Consider the following 19,162-nt stretch of genomic DNA (forward strand, 5'->3'; position numbering starts at 1 on the left):
CAGTTTTTTATTGCACTCGTGAACAGTTCAAATTCAAATTCTCTATTTGCCAGCTATGTAATATTAGAAAAATTATTTACTTATCTGAGCTTTAATTTCCTTACCTGTAAAATGAGATATTAATTTTGCATGCCTCATAGGTTAAATGAGAAAATATATATAAATCTATCAGCTTAGGTCCTGACATAGAGTAAATGCTCAATAAATGAACTTAAAACTGGGATGAGATGGTAAGAATGGATAATTACCTTCATTCATTGCTGTATTCTCAATGCTAATTATGCACAAGGTATTCAGTCAATATTTGTAAGATAAATTAGGACTGAGAGCACAGGCAAAGGGCCATTGATGTGACACAAGTAATTGAATACCAAGTGACAGAATGTGAATAAAATAGTAGTGGCTAGTGTTTTGTTGGGCTAGGAATGTTAGGTTGGGGAGGTAATGCAGAACAAAATGTCATTTTCATGCAGAGAGTTCCTCACCTGAAGCATGGAGTTGTGGCTACCGAAAAAAACAAAAAACAAAACAAAAAAACCACAAAGGTTGTAAATGAAGAATGATGATGTTTCAAAGACATTTGAGTCTGTGAGTAAGCCCCATGGTCCCTTGACCATACCTTAACAGATATGGTAGAAAAGAAAGGTCACCAAAAGTCCTGCTGAACTGCAGTATACATTTAAATGGTTTTTCTGCATTAGCTCTAGTTGATTTGGATGTGGTGGTACATCAAGTCTCCATGGCTTAATGACCACCCTTGGGTAGAACTGCAGTTTTGCTAGGCATATGGTTTTTACTAACTGCATTAGTATCAGAGGATTTCCTGGGTTAGGTCTTCCTGGCATTTTGGTTTTCATGCAAATCTGTTTTCCCAGAATGTAATGAATGTATTAGCACTAAATGGTCCGTTTTAATTGCCATGAACTGAATGTACAGGTTTCCCTCAGTTATTCATTGTTGTCTAGGAACAATTAGAAGCATGCAGTGTTGCTTAGGAACGCTCCTACACTTTTCAGAGGTGGCTGTGACTCCTAATACCATTTGTTCCCTCACAGAGTAATTGACCTATTCTGGAATTATATTCTAGAAGAATCACAAGGAACAGAGACCATCCAAACATGGATCTGCTTCTAAAATGATGTTTGAAGAACTATCATAATTAGTGAAGAACCAAGCTAGGTCTGAGCAGGTAAAATTTAGAGCTGAGATGAATGAGATTTTCAGTGACTGTGAAGCTATAGTTTTGTCTAGGTACCATGAAAACTTTCTTCCCCACATAGATTTCAGAGAATAGTCAGGCAAGATCAGAGGTTTTCAAACTTGATCATGTATCAGAATTGTCTGGAGGACTTGTCAAATACAGAATAGGGTCCCTCTGCCAGAATTTCTGATTCAGTTGGTTTGAGACAGTTCCCGATGATGTGATATAATAATGAATTCCAAGATAATAATACTGATGTGAGGAATACAATAAGAAGTACAGGGTTAGAGAAAAGAGAGCTAAATGACCAGAAAATCCCAGAAACCACTTGTAACCAGAACATCTTTAGGATAATTTGAACTTTATGATTTTATAGGGCACTCCTTTACTAAAATTGCAATCACATTCTCTGATATTATTGGATCATCTTATTTGAATAAAACATGAAGAACCAGCTACCCTAGCACCAAGCTCTTTAACCTATGCTTCTCTTTGGCCAGGAGGTGGCACTATGGTAAATAGCCTACAAACCAAGAGATCATTGTAGGTAATATGCATAATGAAATCTTTCTATCTAGAAAGCCGTAGAATAGCCCATTTATGAGTCATTAGAAGATGATAAGGATATTGGGCCAGCTGAACATGAAATGCTGGAACTGGTTGAGCTGTTTCTATGAAGCCACTACCTCTTCTTACTCTTTACGTTTTGCCCCAAGTTATAGATTCTTTCTTTGTCAAGCCCAAAATTTCACAGAACTAGTCCATAAAAGGATTAATAAAAGTATTGAGTTGTCTCAAATGGTAATCGTGTTAGACCATAGTAATCCATCAGAACCAAGGAACCAAGGTCCTTGTGGGAGTTGTTAGAGGCCCTGAAAGACCACCACTACTCTTGCTGCCTTTGAGTTGCACAAAGGCCGAAAGACCTTGGTTTTGAGCAATGAAAATGAATATGTCTGTTTTGCTGGTAGCCAGGTGCTAAGTCTAGATGGTGAGATCACTAGGTCTCATCACCCATTAACAGGTTCTTTGCCTCTAGGTTGCCTCTAGATAGCTTTTAGTAAATGGGAAATGGATGAAGTGGAGACTTAAAGAAGGTCTATGCACTATCAGTGGCAGAATTTCAAGGTAAAGAGGAAGATAGGGTATACATGAGTCTTCAGTGACTTATTTAACAATTATTTATATGCTAACTCTTTTCCAGTAGCTAAGAACAAATAATCCAAAGTCTTCTGCCTTCAAGGCTAATAGATTCAAGTGAAAAAAGCTGAGGATAATGAATAAGTGTGATAAATAAAGGACTCCATTAGTCTCTAGTTTCTTGATCTCTTTTTTCCCTCTATTTGGTGGTGTTGGGCCTCAAATCCAGGACTTCACATGTGCTCAATAAATCCTCTACCACTGAGCTACACCCCTAGTCAAAAAACTTTTCTTTTGGTGCTGGGGAGTGAACCTAAGACTTGTGTATGCTAGGCAAGTGCTCTGTCTTTGAGCTACACCCTAGTCTGGTCTCTTGATATCTTGACAGGGTTTCCAATGTGCATCTGGAATGGAGGATGGTTATCCTTGTATGTGGCCATGGCACTGGCACTGGGTTAAGTGTGCATCCAAAGTTCCATGAACAAGGGCATGATTCATGAAGCAGTTAAATGTCCCTGAATATATCATTCTTTCCTTGAATATAGGAAGAAGACAAGGAAATTTAGATGTGAATTTTAATATGAGGATGGGGAGCTGGATTGGAGTGTGAGACAAAGCCAGAGTGGAGATGCATAGTCCCAGAGGGAAAAGAGCATCACAGTGGTCAAGAGGTGCAATGCATGTCCAGCACAAAAGATCAGAATTAGATGTAAACATCAGAAGTGAAGCTGTACTGTGCCCATTGAGGGTTGCAAAGTGAGGGAATATGACAATAAAGATTTGTCCATGGGAAAGAATGCATGGGGATACATTCCGTAAATACCAGAGACAAAAAGCAAAGAGCCAAGACTGGTTTTTGTAATTCTTACTGCATTCTTACTTGGGTAGGGAAGATCCCTGTAAGGAGGGAAGAAGGGATCAAATTTCTCTGACACAAAGACTAGGAATAAAAGCAAGCATAAGTAAGGTGACAGAAGAGAAACAGGACTTAATTGTCGCACTGAAAAATAAAATGATTTATTGAATAATTAACATGTGCCTGAACTATATATACAAAGTGCTTTAACTCATTTAATCCTACTAGTAATATAAAGGCTTAGAATGACTATAATCTTTGTATTAAGTAGGGCAACACTAGGTACTATAAAAATAAATTTAAAAGTGAAAAATGACTTAAATTCAATACAAATTTACGTCCCACTCATATCAATACAAAGCAAGGTTCTTGATTGTTAGAGAGCTCTTGCTATCCTTTGGCCCCCAAATTTTTGGAGTCCTTATACTTACTATCTATATCTAGTCAATAGAAACTAAAACAAGGTCCAGAAATGATCAATGTGATACTCACAAATACTCCTTTGATCAGAACTAGTCACTTAGCTAAGCTTTGAGGTAAGGGTGGAAAAGAATATATTGTCTCTTTTTGGGAACATTTCTATACTCTGTGTATAGAAATCTTATTGGTATTTTCTTCTCTTCACTACAGTAGAAGCTCTTACTAGACAGGTAAACATTTACCCCCCTCATCTGTGACTTAGAAGGTGTGAAATACTGGCCTACTGGGTCTTTAAGATTCCTTCCAATTCAGAAGTACTTCTTTTGTTCTGTTTATTTTACTTGAGCTTTACTTTGTAACTAAAACTGTGCAAGTAATAGAGTGTTAGAGAAGAATGAGGCAAGGTCCTGCAGCCCAAGAGCATCCAGGCTAAGGAGGAAAATAGACATGTTATCAGTGCCTAAACTTAGACTCCTTCCCCCACCCCCTCCCTTCCAGGCAGAACCTGTTCTGCACTTTTCTCCAGTTCCGTTGAAGAGTAGAAATAAGCAATAATAAGAAAGACATAGCATTTTTGCTAGTTGGATTTCTATACTCTGTACATAGAAATGTAGCTTTTGTGTTCAGATGCAAAGTCTGACCCTCTAGCACTCAATATCTGTGCTCTCCTTTTTTGCACATAGAAGACTCACTTACTCTGCTCTAAGGGCATTAAGTGTAAGTACCAACCACTTTCTGCAGCCAGATCAAACACTAGGATGTCTTGGTGATATATTGTCCCCTTTACCAAGTCTAAAAGGTCTTCTTTTGGTCTGGCAACCAACGAACTGGAAAAGGAAACGTGGAATGGTTGAACAGAGACAGGATATTTGCAATTAAAGTTCTCATTTGGATAAGAGCACAGGACCATAGCAGTATGAGCCCTACTAGGGAGGCATTGTCAAGAACTTGTATTTGGGTATTTGGGAAGTTTCTTAATTAGACCCTGGTTCTGCTCTCATGGGAAGCTCCCTTACTCACATTTCGCTCTCTTCCAGAGATTCTTCTCTGTCATCTTCAATGGCCACATCTGAAAAGTATGCAATTTCTGTGTGCTGTCCAGCTCCCATTGCTTTCTTCCTGTTTGTGCAATTTGGGGGCCTGTCATTTTAAAAAAGCTCAGTCAGGTTTTAGACCAGGGTTATAATTTCTTTACATGTATAATGCTGGCTGTATCATCTCTATAAAATTCTCATTGAGTACCTGTAGTATGTCTTCTTTTAAATTATTCTTGTGGGCTTCATTGGGTCCTTTGGCATAGTTTATCTTCATTTTGTTGGAGTCTGGATCTGAGTACCTGTTTTCTTCATTCCCCTCTGGTTCCTGTACTAATTTTTTGCTGTGGGGAAACTGGTTTCCCTGTTTTTTCTGTCTTCCTGTCATTGTCTTTGGTGTTGTTACTGTCCCTGTACTGTGTGCAATTAAGTATTTTCTAGCTTGTAATAAACAATGGTAATATTTAGAATGGAAGGGTGAGCTGAGATGGAAAGCAAGAAGTTAAAGAAATGGGAAAAACAAATACACAGACTGGAGGGAGAAAACAGAACAAGGTGTCAGACAAGAAGAATTCAAAGGTATAAACAGGGAGCTTTAGTGCACTAATCGACAGTAAGCTGAACAGACATTAGAGAGACAGAGAGAGGATTGAAAATAAAAAAAAAGCTAAGAATAAAAATAAAAAATAAGTAAATGAAAGAAAAATCTATTTATAAAAATGTATTAAAATAAAATGAAAAAATAGAAAATTTTAAAAAACCCAAAAAACCAAAAAACCTCCAAGTTCAAATGCAGTGAAGTCTCAGTCTCCAATCCTGGAGATGGTGCCTCAGATGTTGTTCTGTAGTTGTCTCATCAAAGGGGACACATAAAGAAGAACAAAACTACACACACATGCACAAGAAAAACCCCACCAAGTGTCCCAAGTTCAAATGCAATACAGTTTCAGTAAGTTTTTCAGCTTGCAGGTGTAATTCGGTTGTTCTCTCATCAAAGGTAGGGAGACAAAGAAAAAAAAAAAGAGTCTGGAGACAGTTCTGAGAATGGTATCTGCAGCTGTGGCTTGCCTGCCTGCTGCTGTCAGCCTGCTGTTGCTGGAGGCCTTATTTATGCAGATCTCTGGGGTGAGCTTAGCACTCACCTGGCCCTGCAGGCTTTGTTTGCTCAGATTTCTCCTGTGCGTGAGCCTCTGCTACAAGCTTTCCGCTTTCCAAGCACTGGGAAAGGTGACACTGCACCCATGTTGTCAGGCCTGTGTGTTTATTTACAATTCATGTGGGAGGTGGGTCTTCCCCCCTCTCCTGTGCAGTTCTCCTCCCACCTCCACTTTCACAAGCTTTCCTGCTCCTGATTACTGGGCGGTGCTGCTGCTCCTGCCATCCCCCATGTTTGTTTACAGTTCACGTGGGAAGTGGGTCTTCCCTCCTCTCCTGTGGAGTTTTCCTCCCTCTGCCACTCTCACCAGCTTTCCAGCTCCTGGTTGCTGGGCGTGCACCCCCGCTCCCGCCAGAGGCTCTCTGGCCCGCCGGGCTTGTTTATTTACAGTCCTGGGAAGGATTCCCTTCCCCAAATCTTCAGCGCTCAGGGTGCCCCACCCTCTTTCCAGCGTGTCTTTATTGCTCTATTCTGAAACTGAGCAATACTCAGTTTCAGAAACTGAATACTCAGTTTCTCTTTTTTTTTCCCTGGGTGGAGGTCAGTCTGTCCAGGGGGCTATGCTGCTCTGGCCCAGGCTTGTCTGTGGGAGTACCGCGGTACTGCAAAGCTCACCTGGTCCGCGTCTTCCCAAGCTGTCTGGGCACTGGCGACTGGCGGCCCAGGGGCCCTCCTTGTTTCTCCATGTAACGTGATGTGGAGATTCTCTGCACTGGCTGGAGGTGTGGAGGGGTCAAAGTTATGCCTTTTCTCAGTGACTATGCCTGCAAAGTGTGTCTCCAGTGTCTCTCCAAGATTTCACTATAGGAGGGTCGCTTTCTGCTTCCTACCTCTAGCCGCCATCTTGGAATCCCCTTGCCCATTTCTTAATTGGTTTATTGATTTTAAGAGAGTTTAGTTTCTTAAGTTCCCTGTATATTCTGGTTATCAGTCCTTTGTCTGATGTATAGCTAGCAAATATTTTCTCTCACTCTGTGGGTGGTCTCTTTAGTTTAGAGACCATTTCTTTTGTTGTGCAAAAGCTTTTTAATTTTATGAAGTCCCATTTGTCCAGCTGAGCTGCTGGGGTTCTATTGAGGAAGTCCTTGCCTATACTTATTACTTGCAAATTGTTTCCTGCTCCTTCCTGTACCAACTTCAGAGTTTTGGGTCTGATATTAAGGTCCTTGATCCACTTTGAGTTGATACTAGTACAGGGTGACAGATATGGATCTAGTTTTAGTTTCTTGCAGATGGATAACCATTTTTCCCAGCAGCATTTGTTGAGAGGCTGTCTTTTCTCCATTGTATATTTTTGGCCCCTTTGTCAAAAATAAGGTGGGTATAGTTGTGTGGATTCATATCCGGGTCCTCTATTCTGTTCCACTGGTCTTCATGTCTGTTTTTGTGCCAATACCATGCTGTTTTTATTGCTATTGCTTTGTAATATAGTTTGAAGTCGGGTATTGTCATACCACCAGCATTGCTCTTTTTGCTGACTATTGCCTTGGCTATTTGTGATCTCTTATGTTTCCAAATGAACTTTAGGGTAGATTTTTCAATCTCTGTGATGCAATTCATTGGGATTTTGATGGGAATTGCATTAAACATGTAGATTGCTTTTGGCAGTATAGCCATTTTTACTATGTTGATTCTACCAATCCATGAGCATGGGAGATCTTTCCACCTTCTGAAGTGTTCCTCAATCTCTTTCTTCAGGGATTTATAGTTCTCCTTGTAGAGGTCATTCACATCTTTTGTTAAGTTTACTCCTAGGTATTTGATTTTTTTTTTTTGAGGCTATTGTAAATGGAATTGTTTCCATGTATTCCTTCTCAATTTGTTCATTGTTGGTGTGTAGAAAAGCTAATGATTTTTGTAGGTTGGTTTTGTATCCTCCCATCTTGCTATAGCTGTTTATGGTATCTAAGAGTTTTTGGGTAGAGTTTTTTGGGTCTTCAAGGTATAGGATCATATCATCTGCAAATAGGGATATTTTGACAGTTTCTTTACCTATTTGTATTCCTTTTATTTCTTCTTCTTGCCTAATTGCTCTAGCTAGAAATTCCAGTACTATGTGGAATTATAATAGGAATTTTTTGACTACTCCAAATCTTTTTTATTTCATTGGTTTTCTGCCATTTACGCTGGATCAGAGTTTTGAAATGTAGTCTGAAGAGCTCTAGAAGTGCATAGATACATTCTGTAAAATCTTAATTTTTGGTCAAAGTCTTTTAATTTTATGTTTCTATTTCACTGATTAATTTAAATATTAATGTGAACATAATCCAGCTCATCGAAATGACTACCTTCTAAGAGGTTAATGGCTTGTAATTCTAATGTCTGAGCTTGTGTTTATACTTATGATTGTATTTGCAACGAATGGTATTGTGGAGTGTTGACTAGTTTCAAAGTCATGGTGGGAGAATTGGATCATGACAAGTAATCTGATGGCATAGACATGCAGAATTTTAAAAGAAGAAAACAACCTAACTATCATCTGGTATCATGCTTCTTTCCCAAGTTGAGTATTGTTCAGACTCTAAGCAAGAATAATTCATTAACAATAAATGTGCTATGATTATTAATTATTTTAATATTTGTATTAAATATTCATACACAAACTTTTTAAATGCCACAATGTTAAACTTAAAGTAAACAATTTACAGAGTTGGCACATCATGAACACGATTCTAGGATCATTATTCACTAGAAGAGCTTTGATTTTTTAGGAAGACAGTTTAAACTTGGAAATAAAATCATACTTAAGAGAACACACATTTTTTTGCATTAGTATTGTTGAATTCAAGTTATCAAAATAGATTATACAGAGAACCTGACCCGAGACCTCATTCTTATGTATTAAACTATATATCAGCAATATAGCTCTAGCAAAACAATAGCATGTATTACATTAAATTAATGCTGCTAATTTGAATTTTAATGGCTTTGCAGTTTTGTTAGTTTTTAATATGCACTTTGCTTTTGCTTTTAGTTGGACAAGAGCTGTGAGCACATATTTCTTTTATATTCAAATAAAATATGTGCATATCTACGTTAAATTAAAATAATGTAAGATAACATGGGGGCAGGGTGGTCACCATGACACTGTTTTTCACTTTAAAGTGAAAATACACACTATTCACTTTATAGAAACAGTGCCTGAAACAACTGTCACAATCTCAGGCATTTGAAAGTTACAATCTTTGAATCTGACTTGATGTACAAAATGGGCAAAATAAGAACAATGTGGAGAATTTTGAATAATACTACATAAGACTAGTTTTAATGGAACATGCATTGATTGATCTAGTTTCTTTGAGGACAAACATTGTCATATAAAATGTTGGTCATAATATATAGATTTATTTAATGCTTTGACTTGACAAAAATTTTATTGGAAGCTTTTTCTGGTTCAAGATGTTCTAATTGTCATGGTCCTCTGCAGTCCACCAATGTTCGGGTCTTTAGTCTCCAGTGCTCCTGCCCAGGGATCACTCACTCACTTTGGACACACAGTAGCTCATAAACCAATAATCACAAAACCCTGGACTGCTTATTTGTAATTGGGGCTGATTAGTCAGTGAACATAAATAAAATAGACACAGGGAAACTGTGCTACACACATACCTTACTTATTTTTTCTCACTTAGCATAAATGAATGTGCATCAGTTTGCCCATATTTTGATGTAGAATCACAAAAGTATGGTCCCATCATTGATGAATCAATCACATTCAATTTCAAGTTCTTTAAAGTGGAGCAGGAACAAGGCCCTTGCCATCAGTCTGAGTTCAGAATCTCGCCCACTTTCTTTGCTTAGTATTCACAGCTGTGGGTCTTATGCCTATTTTAATAGGAATTTCTAGTGGCTTGGCTTTCTTTGTAGTTTGTAAATCATTCTGTTTTTTCAAAGAAATGAGTCCTTATGCATCTATTTTTTATTAGTTCATATGATACTTAAAGTATATAAATATGACAACAAGGATAGTTGCATTAAACGAGCTTGGGAGATGGCCCAACTGACTCTTGGTAAACAACTCAACTGGTATGAGGATTCAGAGAACATATTCACGAGTAGAATCCTTAAGCAGGAAGCACCATGAGGCAACAGTCAGCATGTTTTACTGAAGGAATAAAGAGCATCGTGTATTTGGTTATATGAACATCAGTTAAAATACAAACAAACCTGCACAATGTAGTAAGTATGAAAAATATTTAAGCACAAAATGATATGGAAGTCTTAAGAAAGAAATATTGACCTTCCAGTATTTTCAATCTGTACAACCCTTTATCACACAATAGCCGAAACTAAAAATAACAAAAAATTTTATTTCCACATTTTCACTAACTAAAATATTAGTGGGTTATTCTAGCATAAAAGGCTAATCTCATGGCAGGTGTTGTGGTGTATGCCTGTAATTATTGTTACTTGGGGGGCATAGGTAGGAGTCAGAAGCTGGCCCCAGACAAAAACAAAAGACCATTACCCTCCCCCAAAATAAGTCAAGAGTTGTTTTTAACACTGGAGATGTGACTCAAGTGATAGAGGACCTGCCTAGCGAGCCCCAGGTCCTGAGTTCAAACCCCCATACTGCAAAAGCAAGCAACAACAACAACAAAAAGAATTACTCTGGGTTTGTATTTTTACCTTACATTTGAGGAATAACTTGTGTTACATTTATTGTTGCTATTTTGAATTGTCAGTAATTGTTATTTCAACTGTTAATCATCTGATGTCTTGTGCGGTGAAGAGTTAGAATTTGCAAAAGAAGTTTTTTTTTTTTAAATCATTGTAGAAAAGGTAAATTCTATGCTGTAACTGCACAGGGCTCACTGCGATGGCTACTCCCGCTTTCCTACACAGCTGCCTTTCTTCTATTTGCACATCCTCTGTGCCAGTCAGGTCTCATTGCTATTCTCTCTTCCTGGCTCCAGTCCTTGCCAGTCTCTCCTCTACCAGAACTCCTAGTGAACTATGACATTTAATGGTACCCTGTCTTGGATCATCCACTGCCCCATCTGTCTTGCCCCTAAGACAGACTGCAAGTCTCTTTATTGAGGACTGCATTGCTCATGACATTTTTTGTTCATGGCATCTCTATATCACAGGGGCAAATAATTGCTTGTTGAATGGAGTTGAGACAACCAGCAGACTGCCAGAAGAAGAGTGTAGGTATATTTAATAACAGACTAGACATTTCTGAGTGATTATTGAAATAAAAAAAAACCAGATGCTTCATTCATTCATCTACTGTCTCAGGCTAAGTGCTGAAAAAATTGCATACCACTCTTTGTGCATAAACAAATGGAAGAAAGGCCATGTCACCCTTACTTATTCAGTTGGAATAATGGCTGACACAGAAAAATGTTAGTTATAATAAATACTGTTTGCTATCATTGTCCTCACCACCAGCACCACAAACATAATGAGAACTTTCAGAGGTGAGTTGATTATTCATTTTTAAATCAACAGCAAGAATTTTTGAGCTTGGATTTAGAGTTCACAACAAGAACAAAAACTCAAAATAAAATTTTTGCGTTGAGAAATTTCTTTCTGCATCAGTTTCACTTGTTGGATGAAATGAAAAGGATTTCCCTCTAGTTTTTTTCTTTGCTTCCTCTTCTTTGTTTCAGCAGCAATTTTCTTCTACTGAGAACACTGTGTAATGTAGCCTAATTTATCTTTGATGCAAACTCTAGGACTTAATAGGACTTTCTGATAGAAAATTTCATTCCTTCTCTTCTCCCTGTTGCTTTGTAAAGCGTTTACATTTATTGAACCATTGCTAAGACAACTATCTTGTTAATATTTAGGTATTCTGGTTCAACGTTACTAGTCACACTAATAGAAAAGGAGGAGAAACACACATTTTTCTTTCTGCTTTTCTTATTCTAGGTATCAAGAGTCAGTATAAGAATTTTATTTCCTATGTCAGAGCAAAGCTATAGAGCTTTGCTTCCTCTGCATAGGAGTGCCTCTGGAGATAAAATTACAGTTAGCCTTTGGAAGAAGTGAGTCATTGATGCTGTGAGAAGGAGGTGATTTATTTTTGTAGAAAAAACTGACATAGTAGCATAACCCCAGGGGGATTTCCTCACTGTCAAGTTACTCTTACAACACTACTGTTGAGAGCACTTCTCTGATGGGGGGAACTTATTGAAAACTTAAGCTACTGGAAAGGGGATACTTGCAGATGAGCACAGTTCATACTCCACAGGAGATGTCAATGGAGGGTCCGCTTCTGTTTGCAACCAGAAACACAGTTAGTGAGACTCTTGTACACAAGAGAAAGGGAGGCCCATTCAGAGACAAGAACAGTGGTGTAGAGATACTTACTGCTTCACACAACTTTGTGTTGCTTCCCCTGGAGGTGTTCAAGCACCTATAGATGGTGACTTCTCTTTTCCATCTGGCTGTCTAATTTTGAGTCTTTGTAATCTCACCTCCTGGAAGGTTCTATAAGGTCATCCACCCTGTACTAGTCAGGGTTCTCCAGAGAAATCGAGTCAATAGGATGTGTGTCTTTGGTACATACATATGATTTATTATAAGAAATTAGCTCAAATGATTATGCAGGCTGGTAAGTTTCTGGGATCAAGATCTGTAGGGTGAATTAGAAAGCTGGAGCCTCAGGAGAGCCAATGGTTTAGTTGCAGCCCAAGTCTGAAGACTTGTGACCCAGAAAGGCCAATGATGTAGTACCTATCCACAGATCAATGGGTTGGAGACCCAGGAAGAAATTGTTTCATTTTGTGTCCAAAGGCAGGGGGAAAAAAGCCAATGTCTTAGTTCAAAGGCAGTCAGACACGAGAAATTCTCTTACTTGGAGAAGGATCAACCCTATTGTTCTACTCAGCCCTTCAACTGATTGTATTCAGGAAAACAATCTTCTTCACTCAGTCTATAAATTTAAATGTTAGTCTCATCAAAAAACACCCTCAGACAAATAACCAGGATATTTGACCAGATAGCTGAGTATCTCATGGTTGATATATGATATTAATCAGTATGCTTATGCACCATGGCTTTCCTCATTAGAAGTTTCCAGGGTCAGCATCATTTACTCCTCTCCATTTTATCATTGTTGCAAGTTAGGTCCTAAAACTGAGTTACTGTGCAGAACATTGATTAAGAGTACTTTCTTGGGATTCATGCCTTGGTGAGGAAAGAAAGGAATGGGACTTGAGCACAAGGAGAAGAGCTGTGATACAGGCTGCCCACAGTCTTGGCTGGCTCATTAAGAACTCTGGAATAAAATAGCCAGTTGTAGTGGTCCTCCATTGGGTCCAAATTGCCAGGCCTTTACACTCCTGCTTTTATTAGCCACTGGATGTAGGCCATCTTGCAAAGATTGTGATCTGAGGTGAGGCAGTATCTGTGGTTGGGGTGTTTCTAAAAGGGCTGACTTCTGACAGCTCTGCTGACAGTGGTCCAATCTGCTCTGGCAACAAGTCTGTCTGTGAAGGGGGCTTGGAGGTTCCCCCATATCCACCATGTTTATGGTTTAGCCACCATGTCTTGTTCTCTGTAGGAACTTCTCCTTTGGTTCTCAAAGTTCTCTTTGTTATTGCTCTTGCTTTAAAAATGAAAAATATTTAATTAGTTAATTTTAATTAAGTTTATTTGTTCACTGTTTTTGGAGGTGAAACAATTTTATTTCATAGTTGTCTTTAAAACCACACATACACTATTTTCTTCTTTTAAAAACATTAGTACAGATACCTGTACTTTCTTTGCTTTTTTCTTTTGTAGTGCTGGGAATCAAGACACCTATGCTTTCTAGAAGATGACTACATGGATCTTGTTAAAGAAAATGCACTCCATTATATGGTTTTAGTGAGGCTGTGTGGAAAAATCTCACATCTGGACTAATTCCTAAAACATACCATTCCACTATTCTGCACCTTTTGGTTAAAGTATAGGTTATTGTCATCAATATGTGTGCTGAATTCTTACATATTTAGTAATGCACATGTAGAGTGATTTGTCAATTTGTGCCTATTGGTTCATTAGCCTTTTCTATGGCAGGCTGTGCCATTCTCTGTGGTCATTTTTCAAGACCTTCTGGGAATGGAGACACATCACCGTCATCATAGATACTTAACTCCATGTCTTCCCAATGGTACCAACAGAAACATTTTTTGTAGTTAGGTCCTACTCTGCAGACCATGTTTATCCAGTTCATTTAAATTGTACTCCATAAACGCAGACATATGTCTCCCCATGTAAGTACAAGATGATTGAGAATGAACTCCAGTGGACATAACTCTTCAGTAGAAAGAGTTAGCAGATGGACAGGTTTGGAAAATGTGATCATCTTAACCAGCAATAAGCAGCCCAACACCATATGGTCTCCAGCCATACTGTTGTATTGGTATCTGGGTCTTGCTTCCAATTAGAGATACAAGATGAGACATAGGAAGTGATCTGCCAAGTGCAAATCTGGAATGCAAACACTCCTGGAACATAAAATTACATAACATCCTAGCATGAGCAGTGACACTCGCAGTTGAGATACCAATATGGTCGTCAACATGGAGAATTTCTTTTCTGGTGAGGTGGTAGCACTGACGGGGCCGCTTCAGTGCAACCAATGCTGCATGGGTCTTTTATTGCAGACTAACTGTGAATGAACCTTGTTTAACAGCTTCTATTGCATATTCAACTTGATGGATTCCACTCTGAGGGCTCCAAACAGTGACATCACTGTCATACCGGTTGCAAAACAGAATTCTGAGGTAGAACTGGTGGTGCATCTCTGCAAAGCTGTGAATCAAGGAGTCTAAATTTATTTTCAACTCTATGTAAAAACCTAAAAATTGTACATATGAATGGGATACTATGTAATTTTTCAGCAATCTGTTTTTGAAAGGTAGAAAAGATAGTCTCTTTTTGTCATTTCTTTCTGTTAATATTCATGCCATAAACAAATTCTTTTCAAGAGAGCATGAATGCCTCTTTTTAAAAAATTAATTTTACTTTCTCATAAATTGGCAATTTATAATTATATATTTTTATGAGGTACAAAAATGATGCTGTTAAAAATGAATGTAAGGTAGAATAATTACATTAATTACTTTGTCACCTCAAATGATATTTTTTGTGGTGAGAACCGTTAAAACATAATCTCTTAGTAGTTTGGAGATGTACAATACACCACTTAACTATACTTACCACACTGTGCAATCAATCTCAAAATGAAAGCCTTATCCTTCCTGTCAAACTGAGATTTTTGGTATCTTGACCGTCATCTCCCCAGTCCTCCCACTCTGAAAGCCTCCTAATGTCCCAAGAGAAGGCTTGCTTAAGGCAGTGCTTATAAAGACAAAAATTGACCAAAGATCAGTTGTTCAAAATACTATGGGAAATCATTCTCTTTTAGAGTAGAAAATGATTTGACTTAAGTCCCAATTTCTTTTATTTTGTTTAGTATCTGGTTTGCTATTCTCAAACTTCTGATTTGGCATAATTTTCATCCTAAAGTATGAAAGAACTCAAGTTATTTTGTTTTCCTTACAGTCTATGACAGAGCTGAGAGTGGTGGTAAAATTTCTCCATCCTAGATAAAAATCTTATCTCTGCAAATAAGAACATCAAATCTTCAGTTTCAGAGTCACCTCACCCCAATACCAGCATTGGTCTGATTTGTGAGCAGATTTCGTATAGGTTTCAATTTCAGTATCTTTCTTGATACCAGAAAAGAAAAGAGAAAGAGAGACATTGAATTACATTTTAATATTTTCTACCCATACTGAACACATTGAGTCTAAAAGCAGAGCATAAAAATCTAACTCAGCTAAAATGTGAACTAACATTTGTTATTACCAGTGCTGTATTTCATCATTACCAGCCTCATATTTCAAGAGGACAGCTGGTACTTCCAAGGTCAATGACAGTTTTATATAAAAACCCCAAATGAAAGGACTACAGAGATCAAAGATTTGGGACAATCATAAAGAGAAATATGGCCATATGCTAGCTCATCCATTCCAAAAATTGGGTTTTTATTTTTGGTATCCATGATGAAAGAATGGGAAGAGATCGAATTGGAGGATTTTATAAAAACTATCAAGATGTCACTAACACTAACATTTCCTGTAAATGTTTACAGGAAAAGTCACTAAAGAGAAGTGCACACAAATAATCATTGCTACTGAATGTCCACTCCCTGTTGGTGAATTCACTATTTTCAGAAGACCTGATGCTAAATATGAACCAATTCCGTTATTCAGCAGGATAGTAATGATCTCACGACAGACGGAAGCAAATCAAATACAGCTCAGTGGTATCAAGGAATAGATATGCACTTGCTGTGCTAGGCCTTCGATGACCTTAGAGTGTGTTGCCATTAATGAAAGAGGGAGGGAATGCCAAGTTTCCTAAGCTTTTTGACTTTCAGAACTAAGTAGGAAGAAGAATTATGGCTGGTGTGCCTCCCGTTCCCTTGCTTCAGGGGAAGAATGGGGTTGTTATGAGAAACTATCCAAATCTAGAACATTTAGCCAGATGATTCCAGCATCAAATACTTGAGTGACCTTGATCCTGTCCATGGATGAAATGGAATGATGGAGGGCGCCATGGGAGGAAACAATTCCTAAATTATTCCTAATTACTTCAGCTGTCCATGCAGTCAACTTCACGCATTTACTTTCAGTTTGGAGTCATCAGTTGAAGTCGTTGGGGAGTATTGTGGAAGGGAGAGAGTGACTGAGCTAGAAAAATGGAGAACATTGCCAGGACCGAGGAAAAATGCATCCTAAGCAATGTTCTACTTGAAACCAGACTTACTCTAGTGAACATTTTCCTACCTCAGCACTATCTGATCCTTCCTTGGCTTCATCACTATTTGCCCTTCTTTTTCTTTTGCTAGGCAAGTGCTCTATCACTTTAACCACGCTTTACTTTTCAGGTAGGATCTTGCATTTTTGCTGAATGATGGCCTCAGGGCCTGATTCTCCTACCTATGCCACCCACATAGCTGGGATTTCAGGCATGTGCCATAACACCTGCCTGACTTTTTGATTGAGATGGTGATCTTATTAACTTTCAGACTGGATTGTCCTCAAACCACGATCCCCCCAATCTCTGCCTCCTGAGTAGCTGGGATCACAAGTGTGAGCCACCAGGCCTGGTCTGGTGTGTTTTCTTTGAATTCTCCATTTAAAAAAAAATTTTATTTTATTCATATGTGCATACAATGTTTGGGTCATTTCTCCCCCCCCCATTACTTCCCTCCCCCTCCTTCTCCCCCCCACTCCCTCTGTACCCAGCAGAAACTATTCTACCCTTATCTCTAGTTTTGTTGAAGGGAAAGTATAAGCAATAATAGGAAGGACCAAGGGTTTTTGCTAGTTGAGATAAGGATAGCTATACAGGAAGATGACTCGCATTGATTTCCTGTGCATGTGTGTTACCTTCTAAGTTAATTCTTCTTCTTCTTTTTTTTCATACAAAATCCTCTTTTTTTTTTTCATTTTTCTTTTATTATTCATATGTGCATACAAGGCTTGGTTCATTTCTCCCCCCTGCTCCCACCCCCTCCCTTACCACCCACTCCACCCCCTCCCTCTCCCCCCACCTCAATACCCAGCAGAAACTATTTTGCCCTTATTTCTAATTTTGTTGTAGAGAGAGTATAAGCAATAATAGAAAGGAACAAAGGTTTCTGCTGGTTGAGATAAGGATAGCTATACAGGGCATTGACTCACATTGATTTCCTGTGCGTGGGTGTTACCTTCTAGGTTAATTCTTTTTGATCTAACCTTTTCTCTAGTACCTGTTCCCCTTTTCCTATTGGTCTCAGTTGCTTTAAGGTATCTGCTTTAGTTTCTCTGCATTAAGGGCAACAAATGCTAGCTAGTTTTTTAGGTGTCTTACCTATCCTCACCCCTCCCTTGTGTGCTCTCGCTTTTATCATGTGCTCATAGTCCAATCCCCTTGTTGTGTTTGCCCTTGATCTAATGTCCACATATGAGGGAGAACATACGATTTTTGGTTTTTTGAGCCAGGCTAACCTCACTCAGAATGATGTTCTCCAATTCCATCCATTTACCAGCTAATGATAACATTTCATTCTTCTTCATGGCTGCATAAAATTCCATTGTGTATAGATACCACATTTTCTTAATCCATTCGTCAGTGCTGGGGCATCTTGGCTGTTTCCATATCTTGGCTATTGTGAATAGTGCCGCAATAAACATGGATGTGCAGGTGCCTCTGGAGTAACAGTCTTTTGGGTATATCCCCAAGAGTGGTATTGCTGGATCAAATGGTAGATCAATGTTCAGCTTTTTAAGTAGCCTCCAAATTTTTTTCCAGAGTGCTTGTACTAGTTTACATTCCCACTAGTGGTGTAAGAGGGTTCCTTTTTCCCCACATCCTCACCAACACCTGTTGTTCGTGGTGTTGCTAATGATGGCTATTCTAACAGGGGTGAGGTGGAACCTTAGTGTGGTTTTAATTTGCATTTCCTTAATGGCTAGACATGGTGAGCATTTTTTCATGTGTTTTTTGGCCATTTGAACTTCTTCTTTTGAGAAAGTTCTGTTTAGTTCACTTGCCCATTTCTTTATTGGTTCATTAATTTTGGGAGAATTTAGTTTTTTAAGGTCCTTATATATTCTGGTTATCAGTCCTTTGTCTGATGTGTAGCTGGCAAATATTTTCTCCCACTCTGTGGGTGTTCTCTTCAGTTTAGAGACCATTTCTTTTGTTGAGCAGAAACTTTTTAGTTTTATGAAGTCCCATTTATCAACGCTATCTCTTAGTTGCTGAGCTGCTGGGGTTCCATTGAGAAAGTCCTTGCCTATACCTATTAATTCCAGAGTATTTCCTACTCTTTCCTGTACCAACTTTAGAGTTTGGGGTCTAATATTAAGATCCTTGATCCATTTTGAGTTAATACTGGTATAGGGTGATAAACATGGACCTAATTTCAGTATTTTGCAGACTGCTAACCAGTTTTCCCAGCAGTTTTTGTTGAAGAGGCTGCTATTTCTCCATCGTATATTTTTAGCTCCTTTGTCAAAGACAAGTTGGTTATAGTTGTGTGGCTTCATATCTGGGTCCTCTATTCTGTTCCACTGGTCTTCATGTCTGTTTTTGTGCCAGTACCATGCTGTTTTTATTGTTATTGCTTTGTAATATAGTTTGAAGTCAGATATTGTGATACCTCCAGCATTGTTCTTTTGACTGAGTATTGCCTTGGCTATTCGTGGTCTCTTGTGTTTCCATATAAATTTAACGGTAGATTTTTCAATCTCTTTAATGAATGTCATTGGAACTTTGATGGTAATTGCATTAAACATGTAGATTACTTTTGGGAGTATAGACATTTTTACTATGTTGATTCTACCAATCCATGAGCATGGGAG

The 19,162-nt window shown here is 38.4% G+C and overlaps 1 pseudogene; it reads right to left on the bottom strand.

The window, feature by feature from the left end:
* Positions 1-13,776: 13,776 nt before the first annotated feature.
* On the bottom strand, positions 13,777-14,545 carry LOC109679600 (proteasome subunit alpha type-1-like; annotated as a pseudogene).
* Positions 14,546-19,162: the final 4,617 nt, after the last annotated feature.

This window comes from Castor canadensis, chromosome 8 (genome assembly GCF_047511655.1).
Source record: "Castor canadensis chromosome 8, mCasCan1.hap1v2, whole genome shotgun sequence".
In the NCBI taxonomy this organism is placed as follows: domain Eukaryota; kingdom Metazoa; phylum Chordata; class Mammalia; order Rodentia; family Castoridae; genus Castor; species Castor canadensis.